This window comes from Mustela nigripes, chromosome 1 (assembly GCF_022355385.1).
Source record: "Mustela nigripes isolate SB6536 chromosome 1, MUSNIG.SB6536, whole genome shotgun sequence".
NCBI classification, from domain to species: domain Eukaryota; kingdom Metazoa; phylum Chordata; class Mammalia; order Carnivora; family Mustelidae; genus Mustela; species Mustela nigripes.
Window position 1 is genome coordinate 255,826,606 of NC_081557.1, and position 12,927 is coordinate 255,839,532.

General features: G+C 36.4%; 2 pseudogenes; one reads left to right on the forward strand and one right to left on the reverse strand.

Moving 5' to 3' along the window:
- Positions 1-2,391: 2,391 nt before the first annotated feature.
- LOC132015777 (importin subunit alpha-1-like) lies at positions 2,392-4,301 on the forward strand (annotated as a pseudogene).
- Positions 4,302-4,589: 288 nt separating this feature from the next.
- Positions 4,590-4,986, reverse strand: LOC132015781 (small ribosomal subunit protein eS24-like; annotated as a pseudogene).
- Positions 4,987-12,927: the final 7,941 nt, after the last annotated feature.

A 12,927-nucleotide genomic window follows, 5' to 3' on the forward strand; every position in this document is an offset into this window, starting at 1 on the left:
ACGAGGTTGACCAAGTCACCCTCTTTGCTATGGCATTATTTGTGTGTTGTGCTCCGCTTCTTGTGTTTTGTTAATAGGAAACTGGCTAGTGATTTGTCAAGTTACAGATCAATGACCTCATTTAGAATTCAAGACTAAAATATATTTTGTTTTGACTTCTTATTACAAAACGCTCATTTCAAAAGTGCTACTTGGTTGACTCTTTGCTCAGTTGGGTTAAGAAAATCAAAGGTAGTTGCATTGTCCAAGAAGAAAATTCTCCTTATGCCACAGTGCAAGGTCCAAACTCTATGAGATCTCTGTTGCTTAAGAGACTAAAAAGGGGAAAGCAGAGGTTTAATACTGATTGTTTATTAATTACCAAAGATGTCATTATATGTCATCAAGAGAGAGAAAGAGAATTTGAAAGAGAAAAATATTTATGCCACTTGGCAAAGTACAGAGAGTTTCCAATTTCCCTAAACAATATCCAGATTGTATCACTTTTTGAGGTATGCTCTTTAATGCAATAATATAATGTGTTGATACTCCAAAGGTAAGTGCTCTGCCTGTGCCTGTGCAAAAGCATTATTTTTCTCTTGAGGTTTGTGCAAACATTTTTTTTTTCTTTGTCACCAAAGTAACAGCTTCAATCAATTTCTCTTTTAGCTTATGTAAGAGATACTGATTAAAACAAGGATGATTCACAGATGGAACAGGAAGCACACTGTTCCCCCTGGATATTAAAGGACAAACAAACAAGGTCTCTTCAGACTTCAGTTTTCTGTCAGAATGATCAGAGAACGGTAACTGAATGGCATCCATTAGGGAGACTTCAAGGCCAACTACAGCAATAGGTTTTGGTGACTGCCTGAGAGGATCTCATGGGAACTATGAGACTTTGACAAAACAGGGCTTCTTGTCTTCTTGTCATGTCAGGCATCTAAATGATGGCCTTTATTTGGGACTGGCATTTGGGTGATTAACTATATTTTGAACTTTTGTACTTGTTCTTTTTTGTCATGTTCTCATTCTTAGTCAAAGAAAGGCAACACCTTGCCTCTGTGATGTGGTGTGCAGCGTTTAACATCTGTTCCAGACTTTTTTCTTGACTACACCTGATTCTAGATGGTCTAACATACATAGAGATATTATCCAACTTCTGACCTTTAGTTCCGATCAGTTGTCAAGACTTAATCACCACTATGTCGTTAAACTTCTCAGATCTCTCTTTCCCTCTGCCCCTCCTTCCTCTCTGTCTTTCCACCTGTCTCTCTCTTTCTCCCTCTCTCATTTCCTCTGAATTATTTTAGCCTGTAATTACATATGACCTGAATTATGTCAACGGCCTCCTATCTGGTATCTCTGCCTCAGGCTGGCTCCCCTTCAGGAGGTTTCCACACTGTAGTCAGAGTGGTCACTCACAATTTCAACTTTAGCTGTGTGACCCCAGTGCTTGAAACACTTCAATGACTGCATCATTTTGCTGTGGCTGTTTTAGGTTTGACTCATTAAAATGATGTGAAAATTCTTTATTTTTGGCCCAGGCTTGCATCTCGAGCTTTATCTCCCATTTATCTCTCTGCTCTAACTCTTGCCCTACTTAGTGACTTGCAATGCCACAGACACAACACAGCCCACCTCACCACTCTCATTTACACAGGATAGTCCTTCTACTTGAAATTTCTTTCTGCTTGGATAACTCTTATCTGTTTCAGTTTTATTTTTACATTTTACTTTCTTGGGGATTTTTGAGGGGTGGGTATTTTTCTAAGACTAGGTCGGGTGGCTTTCCTATTGGCTACCTAAGCCTGTACTCAGTTCCCTCCAGTAGTTGTACTACTAGAGAGCTGTTCTGTAATTTCTCTCTTACTCTCTGAGCTATCTGACAAATTCTTTCAGAGTAGGAGGTTAGTGCGCTAGAGCTGAGTGATCCAGGGGAGGGCCTTGTGGTCTATGGAAGTTATTCAGGTGAGATGGAAGCCATTGGAGGGTTTCCAGTAGGAGAGAGGACCGGAACAACAGAAGTCTTACAGGTGTCAATAAAATATACTAATACTTAAAGCAGAGTAAGTAAAAGAAAAATAAACTGATCCAGAGAATTTTTAGGACATAAGGATAAAGAAAAGAAAACACTGGGGGCTTGGGTGACTCAGCTGGTTAAGTGTCTACCTTGGCTTGGATCATGATTCCAGAGTCCTAGGATCAAGTCCCACATAGGGTTCCTTGCTCAGCCTGCTTCTCTCTCTGCCTCTGCCTGCCACTCTGCCTGCTTATGCTCTCTCTTTCTCTCTGACAAATAAATAAACAAATAAAATCTTAAAAAAAATAAAAAACAAGCAACAACAATAAAAATCAGACATTATCAGAGAAGAAAAAAGGACAACAAACAAAAACAATAATCAAGACACCGTCTTTGGGGTGATTCGTGGTGGACGTTTTGAGGGCAGCTGACCTGCAGCCTGCGCGTCCCGGACCGCCTCCCGTGGAAGCCTGAGCCGGCCGTGTAGCTTTCTCCCTTTGTCTCATAACCATGTCCACCAACGAGAATGCTAATTCACCAGCTGCCCGCCTTAACAGATTCAAGAACAAGGGGAAAGACAGTACAGAAATGAGGCGGCGTCGAATAGAAGTTAATGTGGAGCTGAGGAAAGCGAAGAAGGATGACCAGATGCTGAAAAGGAGAAACGTAAGCTCGTTTCCCGATGATGCTACCTCTCCACTGCAGGAAAACCGCAACAACCAGGGCACTGTAAATTGGTCAGTTGATGACATTGTCAAGGGCATAAATAGCAACAATTTGGAAAGCCAGCTCCAGGCTACTCAAGCTGCTAGGAAACTGCTTTCTCGGGAAAAGCAGCCCCCCATAGACAACATAATCCGGGCTGGTTTGATTCCAAAGTTTGTGTCCTTCTTGGGCAGAACTGATTGTAGTCCCATTCAGTTTGAATCCGCTTGGGCTCTCACCAACATTGCTTCCGGGACCTCAGAACAGACCAAGGCTGTGGTCGATGGAGGCGCGATCCCAGCGTTCATTTCCCTGTTGGCATCCACGCCCACATCAGCGAACAGGCTGTGTGGGCTCTAGGAAACATTGCAGGGGATGGTTCCGTTTTTCGAGACTTGGTTATCAAGTACGGTGCGGTTGATCCGCTTCTGGCTCTCCTCGCGGTTCCTGATATGTCATCGTTAGCATGTGGCTACTTGCGTAACCTTACTTGGACACTTTCAAACCTTTGTCGCAACAAGAACCCCGCACCCCCGCTAGATGCCGGTCGAGCAGATGCTTCCTACCTTAGTTCGTCACCTGCATCACAATGATCCAGAGGTCTTGGCAGATACCTGCTGGGCCATCTCCTACCTGACGGATGGTCCAAACGAACGGATTGAAATGGTCGTGAAAACAGGAGTTGTGCCACAGCTTGTGAAGCTTCTAGGAGCTACCGAATTGCCCATTGTGACTCCTGCGCTAAGAGCCATAGGAAATATTGTCACTGGGACAGATGAACAGACTCAGGTTGTAATAGACGCAGGAGCGCTTGCTATCTTTCCCAGCCTGCTAACAAACCCCAAAACTAGTATTCAGAAGGAAGCCACGTGGACAATGTCAAACATCACAGCTGGCCACCAGGACCAGATACAGCAAGTTGTGAATCATGGATTAGTCCCGTTCCTCGTTGGTGTTCTCTCTAAGGCAGACTTTAAGACACAAAAGGAAGCTGTCTGGGCTGTAACCAACTATACAAGTGGTGGGACAGTTGAACAGATTGTATACCTCGTCCATTGTGGCATAATAGAACCATTGATGAACCTCTTAACTGCAAAGGATACCAAAATTATTCTGGTCATTCTGGATGCCATTTCCAACATCTTTCAGGCTGCTGAGAAACTAGGTGAAACTGAGAAACCTAGTATAATGATTGAAGAATGTGGAGGTTTGGACAAAATCGAGGCTCTACAAAACCATGAAAATGAGTCTGTGTACAAAGCTTCATTAAACTTGATTGAGAAGTATTTCTCTGTAGAGGAAGAGGAAGATCAGAATGTTGTGCCAGAAACTACCTCTGAAGGCTATACGTTCCAGTTCAGGATGGCACTGCTGGGACCTTTAACTTTTAGCTTGTACAGCCGACGCAGAAAGTTGTTTGTGGTGTGCTTTGTTTGGTAGAAGTTTGTCTTACTGTTTCTCTACTAATAACTCTTTTTAAATGTGTTTTGTTATTGTAGCACTTTTTACAACAAAACTCTACTTGACCAGTTCCAAACTGTAAAAACTGTATGAAGCTCCTCCTGCCAGTGGGTTTCTTATTTCTATGTGGACTCTCCTCTCCTGCAGTGTCCTATAAATAAAGATTAAATACCACCCTTTTCTTAAAAAAAAAAAAAAAAAACAATAATCAAAACAAAACTGATATCATAAAAGAAATAAAATTAGATTGATATTCAAACGTTAGTTAATACTAGAAGACATTAACTTATTTTCTTTTGTTAAATTATGTTTGCATAATTTGGTCATGATTCAATATTCTTTTTTTATATTAACATTCTTAATATATTAATCCTCTCATGAAAAATCTGCATAATCCCACACATAAAACCACTGAAGCATCTTTACTCCTTCTTTTTGCCAGCACCAGCATTGGCTTTTGCAGTCCCCCTGACTTTCTTCATTCTGTTCTTGCATTCTTTTCACTGTTTTCTTGAGGTCTTTTTTCTTCTCATACAGACAATGTCTTGCAAGTCTATGTTTGGGTTCATTTTTCTTTGCATAATCCAAGGAATCAGAAATTATGCCAAAGCCAGTTGTCTTGCCACCACCAAAATGGGTTCTGAATCCAAATACAAATATGACATCTGGTGTGGTCTTGTACATTTTGGCTAGTTTTTCCCAAATTTCTGTCTTAGGTACTGTTGCCTTTCCAGGATGAAGGACACCAATGACCATTTGAGCTACAGTAGTCGGTTGGTCATGAACTTCCTGGTCTGGATAGTTACTGTGTTGTTCATGATGGCGGCTGAGCTTCAAGCAGCCAGAGACCAAAAGAGCTCAATGTTCTTTTAATGTGGTTTTGGTTTGGGTGCTCTAGGTTTTATATATGCTATTAAGTGAGATTGTTCTGTAATTTTTATTTCTCATGTTTTTCATATATATATATATATATATATATATATATATATATATATATATCTCAGCATTATCCTAGTGGTAAGTGTTCCTTTTCTGTTATTTTGATTTATGTTATTTTGAATTGTCTTCCTCATGTGTGCTAGAAAATGTGACGTTTATGGTTGTTGAACATAGAGTTCTATAATATAGTGATGATGTTCTGTTAAGAATGTTTTTAAAATTTATCTAAAGTAAAATTTTCTTTTTCCAGTAATTACTGAAAGAAGAGAGTAATTACCACTATGATTATAAATTTATTTCTCTTATGACTTTTCCAGTATTTTATTTACTTTTGAGATCATATTATTAGGTGTATTGAACCTTTTATCATTTTGAAGTGACTTTTTTTTTTTTTAAGTTTTTAATTATTTGAGAGGGAGAGAGAACAAGCAGGGGAGGGTGCAGAGGAAAAGGGACAAGCAGACTCCCTGGTGATGTTGGAGCCCAATGCAGGGCTCCATCCAAAGACCCTGAGATCATGACTTGAGCTGAAATCAGATGCTTAACCAACTGAGCCATCCAAATGCCCCTGAAGTGACCCTGAAATGCATTATATGATTTGTAGCAAAATATTTAAATTTTTAAATTTTTTACTTGATTTTTTAAATTTGAAATAAATGTATCTCAAAATTAATTTAAAATTGGTTTGCTAAACACTCATAGTTTCTGCAGGTCCTACAAGGAAATTTCTTAGCTCACAGAGCTATATTAGACAGTAGGCCCAGAAGGGTATTGATCAAAAACCCCATCTTGATACCAGGCTAATATTAGGCATAGCTCTTCATCAGAAGTTTTTGAAGTAGTCACTCAGCAGATAGCTCAGGTACAAGGAGATATAATGCAGTATCTTCTCTCTTTTAAAAACCCTATACTTCTCAGGAGTTAGTATGCATAACGACTTTATACACATAAACAAGATCCCAGCAATGGTCATATCAATTATAAGAGTCACTGCACTTAGGGAAGCCAAAGTTCAGAGTCGCAAAGCAATTCATAAATCAGGGAATATTTCTCCCATAAATACTCCTACTTAGTATATAACTGACTTTGTATATTTCTCATGAAAGAGAACCAAATGCAGGAGAGTTAGCCAAATGTTGAATGTTTCCAGCAGAGGCAAGGGTTTATTAATTCCCATCTACTTATGGGGACCCACTAGTTCATGTTGGACTAGCTCATGTAGAACAATTGCTTCATGTTCAGGTCTCAAAGGCCTATGGCTAAGCGAATACTGTATTTTTATGAATTTTGAGAATTGCTTGATCATTTGCTATTTCCTATAAGACATGGTATTCTTATAGAAAACAAAAGAAGGTTGTTGAAAGAAAAATGAGGTGAGATTTCTGAAATAGATTATTTATACCTGCTGATTAAACATGGGGAGGAGTTTTATGTAAATGTTTAGGAACAAGGATGTAAAACTGAAAGTTCAGAGAAATTAAAAGGTAAAAGAAGGTAATAGAAGATCCTGTAAACCAAAGAATAGTCTGAATTCTTAGGAAGCGTTGGCAGGGGCTTTCTTATATTCTGGTTTCTACTATGAGAATTATGGCAGACTACTTCTGACTGAAAGGTCAAAGAGGATGATAGGCATGCAGACATCCCTCATGGAAGCCTAGATGCCACCAGGCTTCCGCAGCCACCCTAGATGCCACCAGGCTTCAAGCCACACTTGAAATAGCAAACTCATCACATTCCAGGTAGAATAGAACTTATCACTCAAAGAAAAGTCTTTTGACATCTAAAGACCTAAAGTATTTAATTAAGAAAAACATTTAGTGATATAGGGATCAATCCAACAAGAAGATATAACATTTGTAAATATTTATGTATCCAATATAGGAACAATTAAATATGTAAAGCAAATATTAATAGACCTAAAGGGAGAAATAGACAGCAATACAGTAATAGTACAGGATTTATTACCCCACTTACATCAATGCAAAGATCATCTCGGCAAAAAATCAGTAAGAAAATATTGGCCTTAAATGACACATTAGACCAGATTGGCAAACAGATATTTACAAGACAGTCCATTCAAAAGAAGCTGAATACATATTCTTCTCAATTGTACATGGAACATTTTCCAAGATAGATCATATGATAGGTCACAAAACAGTTTTAATAAATTAAAAAAGATTGAAGTCATATCAACTTTTTTATCTGACTACAGTGGTATGAAACAAGAAGTTACTTACATGAAGAAAACTGGTAAACTTATGAATATGTGAAGAAACAACATGCTACTAAATGAGACAAAAAAGAAATCACAAAATAAACTTAAAAATGCCTTCTTAAAAAGTTCCTTTGAGACAAATGAAAATGGAAATGGAACATACCAAAATGTATGGGATGCAGCAAAAGTAGTTCTAAGAGGAAAGTTCATAGTGATAAATGCCTACTTTAAGAAACAAAAAAGTCTAAAATAACATAACTATATACCTCAAAGAGTTAGAAAAGAAGAACACGTGATACTCAAAGTTAGTTAGAAAGAAGGAAATAACAAAGATTAGAGCAGAGTAAAATAGAGATAAAAAGACACTGGGAAAGAGTTTGTTCTTTGAAAAGAAAAACAAAATGTACTAACCTTTAGCTACACTTATTCAAAAAAGAGATAGGACTTAAATAAAATTAGAAATGGAAGAGGAGATTTTCTGTTACCACAGAAATACACAAAGGGTCATAACAGACTGTTATGAACAATTATATACTGATAAATTGGACAAGCTGTGAAAATAGATATATTTCCAGAAACATATAATCTGCCAAGAAAGAATCATGATTACATAGAAAACTGAACAGAACAGTTACTAGTAAGGAGATTAAATTAGTAATCAAAACTCCCAATCAATAAAAGCCCAGGGCCAGAGGGTCTCATTGGTGAATTGTACCAAACATTTGAAGAATACTAGTCTTTCTTAAACTCTCCCAAAATACAGAAGAGGAAATCTTTTAAACTCATTTTACTAGGCCAGCATTATCCTGATACCAAATCCAAAGAATTACACAGGAAAAGAAAATACAAGCCAATATCCTTAATTATTTACATAGATGTAAAATTCCTCAACAAAATATCAGCCAACCAAATTTAACAATACATTAAAAGGATTATACATCATGATTAAGTGGAGTTTATCCAGGGATGAAAGTATATTTCAACATCTGCAAATCAGTGTGATATGCCATGTTAACAAAATAAAGAATTAAGATTATATAACTTCATTCCTATGTGGAATTTAAGAAACAATATAAACAAAGGGGAAAAAAAAGTAAGAGAGAAAGAGAGAGAGACTAATCAAGAAATGGGCTCTTAACTATGGAGAATAAACTGATGGCTACCAGAAGGGAGGTGGATGGAGGAGATGGGTGAAATAGGTAGTGGGGATTAAAGAGTACACTTATCATGACAAGCTGTATGTAAAATTGTTGCTTAAAGATATAAAATCGTTAAAAAAACTATATCATAACCTGAAACCAATATAACACTGTATGTTAACTATACTGGAATTAAAAGACTTAAAAATTTTAAAAATTATACGATCATCTCAATAAATGCAAAAAAAAAGCATTTGATAAAATTCAACATCCATTTTTGATAGAAACTCTCAACCAATTAGGTATGGAAGAATGTACTTCAATATAATAAAGGCCATATGTGACAACCCCACAACTGACATCATACTCAAAGGTGAAAAGGTAAAAGCCTTTCTTATAAGATGAACAGAACAAGGATGTCCACACTCACCACTTTTATTCAACAAAGTCTTGGAAGTTCTCGCCAGAGCAATTAGTCAAGAAAATGAAATAAAGGGAACCCAAGTTGGGTTCACAGATGACATGATATCATTATAAAAACCTTGAAGACTCCATCAAAACTCAAGAACCAATAAACAAATAAAAAAATAAAAAATAAAAAAAGTTGAAGAATACAAAGTCAAAATTCAAAAATATGTTGTTTTATTCACTAATAATAAACTATAAGGAAGAGATATTAAGAAAAAAATCTCATTTACAACTGTATCAAAAAGAATAAAATACCTAGGAATAAATATAACCATGGATGTAAAGATGTGTATGTTGAAAAATTATAGAACATTAATAAAAAAATTGAGGAAGACACTAATAAATGGAAAACTACTCACTATTCACAGTTTGGAAGAATAAATATTGCTAAAATGTTCATAATACTCAAAGAATTCTGTAGATTAAATACAATTCCTATCAAAATGCCAATGTACTTTTACATAGAAATAGAATAAACAATCCAAAAATTTGTATAGAACCATAAAAGATGGTGAATAGCCAAAGCAATATTAAGATAGAGGAACAAAGCTGGAAGCAAGACAATCTCTGAATTCAAGTTATATTACAAAGCAGTAGTAAATTTTTTTTAACATCTTAATTTTATTTTATTTTTTCAGTGTTCCATGAATCATTGTTTATGCACCACACCCAGTGCTCCATGCGATACGTTCCTTCCTTAATGCCCACCACCAGGCTGTAGTAATGAAAACAGTATGTTATTGGCATTGAAACACACATGTAGATCAATAGCATGGAATAGAGAGCCCAGAAATAAATCTATGCATATATGGTCAATTAAATTATGAAAAAGGAGCCAAGAATATGCAATGGGAAAGAAGCTGACATCTAAAATATATAAAGGACTCATACAACTTAACAACAACAACAAAAACCCATATGATCTGATTAAAAAATGGGCAGAAGACATTTTTCCAAAGAAGACATACAGATGGCAAACAGACACTTGAAAAAATGCTCAACATCACTTAACATCAGGGAAATACCAATCCAACCACAAGAGATATCACCTCATACCTGCTAGAATGGTTATTATCAGAAAGACTAGAAATAAGTGTTGGTGATGATGTGGAAAAATGGAATAATTGTGCGCTCCAGGTGGAAATGTAAATTGGTGTAAATATGGAAAACAATGTGGAGGTTCCTCAAAAATTTGAAAATAAAACTACCATATGATCCAGTAATTCCATTTCTGGGTATTTATCCGAAGAAGATCAAAACACTAATTTGAAAGTATATATGCACCCCTACATTCATTGCAGGATTATACAGAAGCTAAGACATCGAAACAATCTTAAGTGTTTACTGATGGATGAATGAATAAAGAAAGCCATAAAAAAGGAATAAAATCTTGCTATTTATGACAGCGTGAATAGACCTCAAGGGCATTATGATAAATGAAATAAAGCAGACAGAAGAGAGAAGCGTATAATCTCTCTTATATGTGGAATATATTGCATGCAATATCTATAATATGAATTATATTTCATATATATGTATGTGTCATAGATGCAGAGAACAGATTGATGATTGCTAAAGGTAGGAGATTGAGGGGTAGAAGAAATGGCTAAAGTTTTTGTTTTGCTTTGTTTATATTTAAGAAAAAGGAAAATAATATGTATGTTTTTTGTAAGACAGCTTTTGAGCAATTAGGGGACTAGTCCATAAAAATCTGAGGTTAAATATACTCTCTATATAAAAGCCATTGTCACTATATGTAGAGAATCCATTGGTATTTGAATTCTTTCTAGGGCAATCATAAGAATTCTGGAAAGGAAAATATGCAGATACCATTTAGACTACATATTCTAAATTTGTTGAAATTTTGCTGATTTCTGTGAAAGGACCAGATATGGATAAATTATTAAACTATCAAGAAATTCTATAAAATTGAGACAGAAATTTTCTATATTCTAGACACTCGGTGTTAATACACAGAGACTGAATTTTGCTCTAGTCACAGCTTGAGTGATGGACTTTGGAATGTGACCTGAGTATTAAAAGACTTGACCTTCATTCTATAGGCCGCAGACAGTCACAGAATATTATAAGCAGGTTGACAACATGATCAGACTTGCTTTTTTTTTTTTTAAGATTTTATTTATTTATTTGACAGACAGAAATGACAAGTAGGCAGAGAGGCAGGCAGAGAGAGAGGGAGAAGCAGACTGAGCAGAGAGTCAGACTCAGGGCTCAATCCCAGGTCCCTGGGATCATGACCTGAGCCGAAGGCAGAGGCTTTAACCCACTGAGCCACCCAGGTGCCCCAGACTTGCATTTTTGAAAGATCCCTCAGTCAGCAGTGTGAAAGAACAGGAAGTGACAAGACTACAGGACACAATTCAGCGCAATGAACAATCTATTCAAAGATTGTTCCGTTGAAAGGATAGGATCTAGAGAAGATGCAAATTATTGGGATAGATTAACTGAGAAGTAGGAAGAGAATATTAAAAAGGTAAAAATCAATGAAAGTTTCAAAGGCAAGGCTCAGTCATCATTTAGATTTGAGAAAGAAGTGTATTTAGCACCAACAGACAAGAAAGCAAGATTATTTTGGAATGTTTCAATTTGGGAGTGTAAGCGCAGAGTAAGTAGAATGAGTTGGACTGAGAAGGTAACAAGTTTAATGTTGAAGCATTTGCCATTAGAACTGAAAAGCATTTAGAAAGAAAGGACAAGGGGCACCTGGATGGCTCAGGTAAGCTTCTGACTCTTGATTTTGGTGCGGGTCATGGTCTCACAGTCACGGGACTGACTTCCGTGCTCTGTGCAGAGTCTGCCTATCCCTCTCCCTCTGGTCCTCTCCTACTTATGTGCTTTCTTTCTCTTTCTCTCTCTCAAATAAATAAATAAAATCTTTAAAAAAAAAAAAAAAGACAATAAAACCCAACAGTGGAAAGGAATTTTGACTGAAGGGAAAGTCCTATAACTTGAGGTCTCTAAGAGGTTGAGGTTGAAGAAAAAGTTGTTGACTAAGTAAGAGTATGGAGTTTTTGGAAAGACTGAAGTAAGGGTTGCAAACTCAGGTCTTAACAGTGGCCATCCTAATAATATAAAATATGATGTTGCTTATTTTAGGAATAATAAGGTGCTTTATATCTATAAAGAAATATGTATATTTCTTTACTCCTATTTAGATGTATTCATATTTATATTTATTTTTATCTATGTATTTCTTTCCTCCTATTTATATGTATTCGTATTTTCATATATACATGGGAAGTAGAAATGCAAACATAAGTTTTTTTGACCCCTGTGAGAGAATGTAGTCAAGAGTAGTGCCAGAATGTGGTGAGCTGCCCTGGGTAGGACATATCAAAAGGAAGAAAGAAGTACTCAAATCCAACCTATTGTCATGGAGAAGTTACCTCACTAGGGATTGAGGGTATGAACTTTGCATCCAGATGATCTGTGTGGATGCCTGTCTTTGACCTTTAGTAGGCAGTGACCTCTGGCAAATCACTGAACCTCTTTTGTCAGTTTCTTTGTAAAATGGAGTTAATGATATGCCCTACCTCACAGTGCTTTTATTAATATTAAATTTCTCGATTCACTATTAGCACTTAGAAATGAATGTGGAGCATACTGGGCACTCATTAAACAAATACAGGTTTTTTTGGTAAGTAAATTTTTTCTTGTGAGCCAAGCTGAGGTACTGGTAATAGTTTCTGGGAGCATTATAATGAGAAGGATTGGATATTAACTCAAAAGACCCAAGACCAATTTGAAGAAAATTTTAAATAAATTCCAGAAGTTGGAGTTTTATGACTATAATATAGTTTAGAATATGACCATTTGAGTGATTTGTTGAAGTTAACTATGGGTAAAATTTCAAGGAATTTTTGGGATTAAATTTTATTTATCTTCTGTCTAGAAGTGGAAGTTATTCATGATCATAGACTGTCTTTCTTTCAATGTTTCCTATGTGCATGTATATATGTGTGAGTGCGTGTGTGTGT